The following is a 6,177-nucleotide window of genomic DNA, read 5'->3' as shown; positions in this document are numbered from 1 at the left end:
AGACTAGGGATATCCAACTCTTTAGACGTGTGAAAAGGAAAGAGGTGTTAGATCTGACTTTCAGCGCCTCTTCTTTTCCCTTTCTTTTATATGTGAACACCTTTGCATGTTCTCTCTCTTCTTTTCAAATTAGATGAGGCGTAGATTTAAATTCCTTTTAAATCTCAACACCCTAAATCTTTTTAGGGTTAGTTAGGATAAGAATTTGGAGGTGCTAGGACTCTTCAAGATGGAGTCTGCTCCACACACTTTGTGCCACTATATCTCCATGCTAAAACCAAAAAGAAATCATCGGTATTTTTTCTTTTGGCTTAGACATCTTGGGCATGATCTCCCTTGGACCAAGTCAACCACTTGATTAAGGTTTAGTCCAAATCAAATTTGATTTAGTTTGGGTTTCCTTTTAAATCAAATACAAATTCAGTCCAAACTCTTTTGGACTTATGAAACCTAATTTGATTCAAACTCAAATCAAGTCCAATCAAATTAAATTAGGTCATTCTTTAACTCATTATTTGATCAAATCAAATAATATGCAACAATTGCAAATAGATCCTTCTTTAACTCACAAACTATTTGCAAGTCCTCTCATATAACTTTATAAATCAATCCAATCATCAATCATATTGATAATCAGATCCCTTGATGATTCAAAATTATAATTTAACTATCCGATCAGTTAGAATTTTTATGTGTGTGACTCAATAGGTTCTATTCTATCTGATAGTAAATATATTATGATCTCTATCACTAATATCATTGAATTTTTTTTAATAAATTAAAATATTTTCAACTCATCTAATAAGAATTATTCACTATCAAAATAAATTTTGTTGGTCTCACAATCCATCAGTGATGTCTAGCAATATGTAGTGGTAATTCAGCAGAATGGAAGGAATCGAACCTCTAGGTGTAGTTATCGTATAATATAATTCTTCAATCTTGAGTCCTAACAAGATGGAGGTTATAAAAAATTCGTCAAATCTCATTATCTGTCATATGTAATATTTATTTAACTTGAGTTCATACTGTAAAATTTTATGAATTTTTTTTTATTATTCACACTACCATGCCATGATCCTCAGAACTTAGTCTCATAAATTATATAGGACTGCTTCTTATCTATTAAGATTGATAGATCTCATTTAGTATACATCCTATCCCTACAATGAATCTACTGCAGCCAACATGCATTATAAAGATCCATATGACTAAGAATCAAGTATATGTATAGTCAAACTACAACAATCTCACTGCAATAATCTACTTCTCGTAGATCAAAGAACTAGTCACACAATATAATATCAAAAAATCACTAATAAGTGAGTAAATATTTAAATAACTTCTCATGTTAGTCATGTTCAGTATCCTTGTTCTCTAATAACCGTCTGCACTCTCGCTTCAGTATCCCCACACTATAGACTCGAGACTCATCTATCCAAAAAAAATGATCTATGCATCAATCTTATTAGATCAATCACCATTCCGTGATGATCTATCAATCAAAATAATTTAAGAATTAATCACACAAAAATGAACAATTCTAATTCTATAAGGTTGAATAAAAATTCGATTGACAATTTAGTAAATTGCTAACGCATGCTTCAAATTTTAACTCTTGAGAATATGTATCATCTTAATTTATTGAACGATTAATGGACATATACACAACATGAATAAAAATAAATCATCCAATTTTATTAATTAATAATAAGATAAAGTATAAAATATATCCTAAAAAAATAAATGTGTCAGTCAGATTGACTTCTAAAGCATAAACTAATATGATTATGATGCGGTGGATCAAATGACATCTCAAGAAGTTTTAACTTCAAATCTTGATCAAGGAATTCCCAAGTATTTGGATCCTATTTATTTTCAATAAATTCTTCCTCCTTTCTCTTTAAAAAAAAGTTTTAGAAAATAAAATATAAGCAAGATGCAGTTTTAACTATTGTGAATAATTCATCTTGAATGTTTGAATGAGAGTAGAAACTGTAACACCCGACCCATTGGGCCTTAAACCCCAAAAAAAATTGAAGAAGACTCCTGCGGGAGTCTTCTTCCATCGTCGACGACTCCTAATCGGAGTCGAAAAGGCACCGGAGGAGGAGTCAAACTCCTTCCCTCTGGTTCTATTTAAGGGGGAGACCCTTCTCCTTCTTCCTACCAAAGAATCCTAGAGCGAAACAAAGATCGTCGAAAATCGCTCCGAAAACCGTCACCGTGCTGCCACAATTCTCATCGGAGAGGTCGTCGGAGCTCGAGGTAAGCATATGGTTCTCTTCCTCTCTTCTCTCCCTTCCTTCCCATGTCAGTGTGCATGTTTGTCAGGGATCGGAGTCGTCGGATTTTATCATGGGAGAGATTTCATTTTTTTTGGTTTTCAGGCACCGGTGGTCATCGCCGGCCACTGATTTGGGTTCCTTCAATGGCGGTGCGCTCTCTTTCGACTGTCGGCTATTCCGTGCCGGCCGATCGTGGTCAGCCAATCTTATGAGGGGACCATTTGATCCCCTGTTTCACCTATTTTCACCCATGGGAGGCCATGGGAAGAAGTAAAAGAAGGAAGAAAAAGAAAAAGAAAAAAAAGAAAAAAAAAAAAAAAAAATAAATAAATAAATAAATATGAGAGAAATTTTTCTCTCTCTCCCTTCAGCCTGAACTATTGCTTTCTCTCTCTAAAATTGGACTTTCTCTCTTACTTTTTTTCTCTAGAATTTTTTTCTAGATTTTTATCTCTAGTGATAGATTTCTCTCTCCAAAGTTATCCTTCTAAGATTAGCATAGTGAAAGATTTATTTTGATGATTTTGATCGAGTTTAGTGAAGAGTCCGATCTCAATAAATTTTGATTTAGAATTTTTTAGATTTAATTTTAAATTAAAATTAATGCAAGAATATAATTTTGAATAATAGGCACTGAAGAATCTCTAGAGATTAATCGATCTATTCATTCAGTGGTCTGTGAAAGGTAAGTAATGAATCATCTTTTTGAGATATTTCATATTTATTCTAAATTAAATAATTATTCTTTAAATTATGCATGATTTATGAAATTATTTTTGAACGAAAAGTGATTTGAAATACTATGATTTATTGATTATGCATATGTTCAGTAAAATTATGATATATTATGATACAAAAATATTTTGACACAGATCGGATTTGTGCTCTCAACCTAACTATATTTCAGTGGCCCTTCAATGGGATTATACATTGGTACTCAGTGGATCCTGCCAGTGGGGGTTGTACGCTGGTATTTGTGGACCTGCCAGTGGAGGTTATGCGCTAGTATTCAGTGGACCCCGCAATGGGGGTTAAACGTTGGTCATAGTCGAGGCTGTTGAGTTATGAGTATTTTAATTCAATCAATTTATGATTATATTATATGTGAATATTTGAAAAGATTGGATTTATATTGAATCAGAATGAAATACATTTTATGTTTATTCATAGCATTGTTCTTAAAAATTATATAAATATTTAAAATATCTGATTGAGATATTTGTTACTTACTGGACTGTCTAGCTCATTTTTTTTTTTATTTTTTAGATTCAGATAATTAATTACGAGCGTGAAAAATAATATTAGGACAGAACTTTTAGAGGCAAGATTTGGCATTGTCAACTTAATTGAACTTAGATCTATTATTTTATTTTTAGTAAAATTTTATTGAATGTAAGATATTTGATTTAATTACTTGAAATAAAGTTGAATAATAATTATGTAAATTTATTCTGCTGTGATGCATTGCAATCGTGATGAGATGCCTTGCATGTTTATGGAGAGAGTTCTTCATAAGTATGCGGCGGTTGCCGCGACCTCCTGCTCACGATCTCGGACCGGAGGCATGACAATTAATATGGTATCAGAGCATAAGTAGATAAATTATGACACATAGAATTAGACATAATATAAGTATAGGTGGATAGACATCAAGAATATTGAATGTTAAAGTATGAATATCATAGTAAACCTATCCTAACAAGTAGATGAATGAATCTAATAGGTTTTACTACTACAAAGGTTATTATGCATCTCCGTAGAATGACAAGAACTACTCAAGGGATCGCAAGAGAGACATCACAACCACGAGATGGTAGCACTCCCATCTGACCAGTGGCACCCCTCAGAGGAGGGAGTCATAGATCCTAATGGGAGTACTTCGAGAGCACGTCAGGAACCAGATATGGCTCAGTTAATGCAGACCCTAATCGGATGGTACAAATGCAACAACAATTACAGCAGCAAATGCTTGAACAACAGCACATACAATGAGATACACAACAACATCAGCATCCACCACCACAACATAGAGAGCAACCAATACAACAGAATAATATTTCAAAATTTAAAAAGCTTGCTCCTCCAGCTTTCAAGCGGACTATTGAACCTTTGGAAGCTGATAACTGGATAATGGAGATGGAAAAGGCCTTCGCTGTCCAAGAGTATCGTGATGAAGAAAAGATTCGATATGCAACTTATTTACTACAAGAAGAAGCATACAACTGGTGTCAGCGACTACAGCATAAGTATAAACAAGACGGTGAAATACTTACTTGGAAAAGATTTCGGATTGCATTCTACGATCAGTATTTTTTTTGGAGTATAAGGATCTAGAAAGAGCAAGAGTTTATTTATCTGAAGCAAAAAGATATGAGTATGACTGAATATGAAGCAAAATTTACAGAGTTAACAAAATTTGCTCCAAGATTAGTAGATGGTGAGCAAGAACGTGTTTACAAGTTTGAGATGGGACTGAGAACTGAGATTCGAAAATAAGTGGTTCCATATAAATTGACAACTTATGCAGATGTGGTAAACAAAGCACTGATAATTGAAAGAGAAGTCAATGAAGAATGTATGGAAAGAAAAGAAAGCAAAAAAAGAGAACAAATCAAATGATACACAAGGGCAAAATAATAAAAATATCAAAAGTTCAGCTAAGTGAGCAATAGATAATAAAACTCAATAGATTGATAGTGAGCGATGCTCCAGATGCGGTAAAAATCATACGGACAAGGATTGCCATTGGAATACAGATGCTTGTTTCAAATGTGGTCAGATGGATCATAAAATTGCTAGCTGCCCGCTAAATACTGAAAATCAAGTTGGCCAAAGAACTTATGAAGGACAAAACAAGGATGGCAGACAGATTTTTAAAATCCAAGAAAGAGTTTATGCTCTTACTCAACAGAATGCATAGGCTTCCAATGCAATGGTGACAGGTAAAAAAAATTTCAAAGATGAAATTTATTTTTAGGAGGAAAGAATGTAACACCCGACCCATTGGGCCTTAAACCCAAAAGCCAAAAAAAAAAAATTGAAGACTCCTTGTGGGAGTCTTCTTCCATCATCGACGACTCCTAATCGGAGTCGGAAAGGCCACTGGGGAGGAGTCAAACTCCTCCCCTTGGCTCTATTTAAGGGGGAGACCTTTCTCCTTCTTCCTACCAAAGAATCCTAGAGCGAAACGGCGAAGATCGTCAGAAATTGCTCGCGAAAACCATCACCATGCTCGCCACAATTTCTCGCCGGAGCTCGAGGTAAGCATATGGTTCTCTTCCTCTCTTCTCTCCCTTCCTTCCCGTGCCGGTGTGCACGTTCATCGGGGATCGGAGTCGTCAATTTTATCATGGGAGAGGTTTCAATTTTTTCTGATTTTCGGGCGCCGGTGGTCGTCGTCGGCCATCGATTTGGGTTCCTTCGGATGGCAGTGCGCTCTCTTCCGGCTGCCGGCCATTTCGTGCCGGCTGACCGCCAGTCGGCCAACCTTATGAGGGGACCATTTGGTCCCCTGTTTCACCTATTTTCACCCATGGGAGGCCACAGGAAGAAGAAGTAAAAGAAGGAAGAAAAAGAAAAAGAAAAAAAAAAAAAAAAAAAAGAAAAGAAAAGAAAAAGGAAAGAAAAAAAATAAATAAATAAATAAATAAATATGAGAGAAAATTTTCTCTCTCTCCCTTCAGTCTGAACTATTACTTTCTCTCTTTTAGAATTGGACTTTCTCTCTCTACTTTCTCTTTCTAAAATTTTCTCTCTAGATTGTTTATCTCTAGTGATGGATTTCTCTCTCCAAAATTATTCTTCTAAGATTAGCGTAGTGAAAGACTTCATTTTAATGATTTTGATCGAGTTTAATGAAGAGTCTGATCCCAAGTAAGATTTTGATTTA

The sequence above is a fragment of the Elaeis guineensis genome, chromosome 1 (genome assembly GCF_000442705.2).
Source record: "Elaeis guineensis isolate ETL-2024a chromosome 1, EG11, whole genome shotgun sequence".
Lineage (NCBI taxonomy): Eukaryota > Viridiplantae > Streptophyta > Magnoliopsida > Arecales > Arecaceae > Elaeis > Elaeis guineensis.
Note: the sequence above shows the minus strand (reverse complement) of the source record.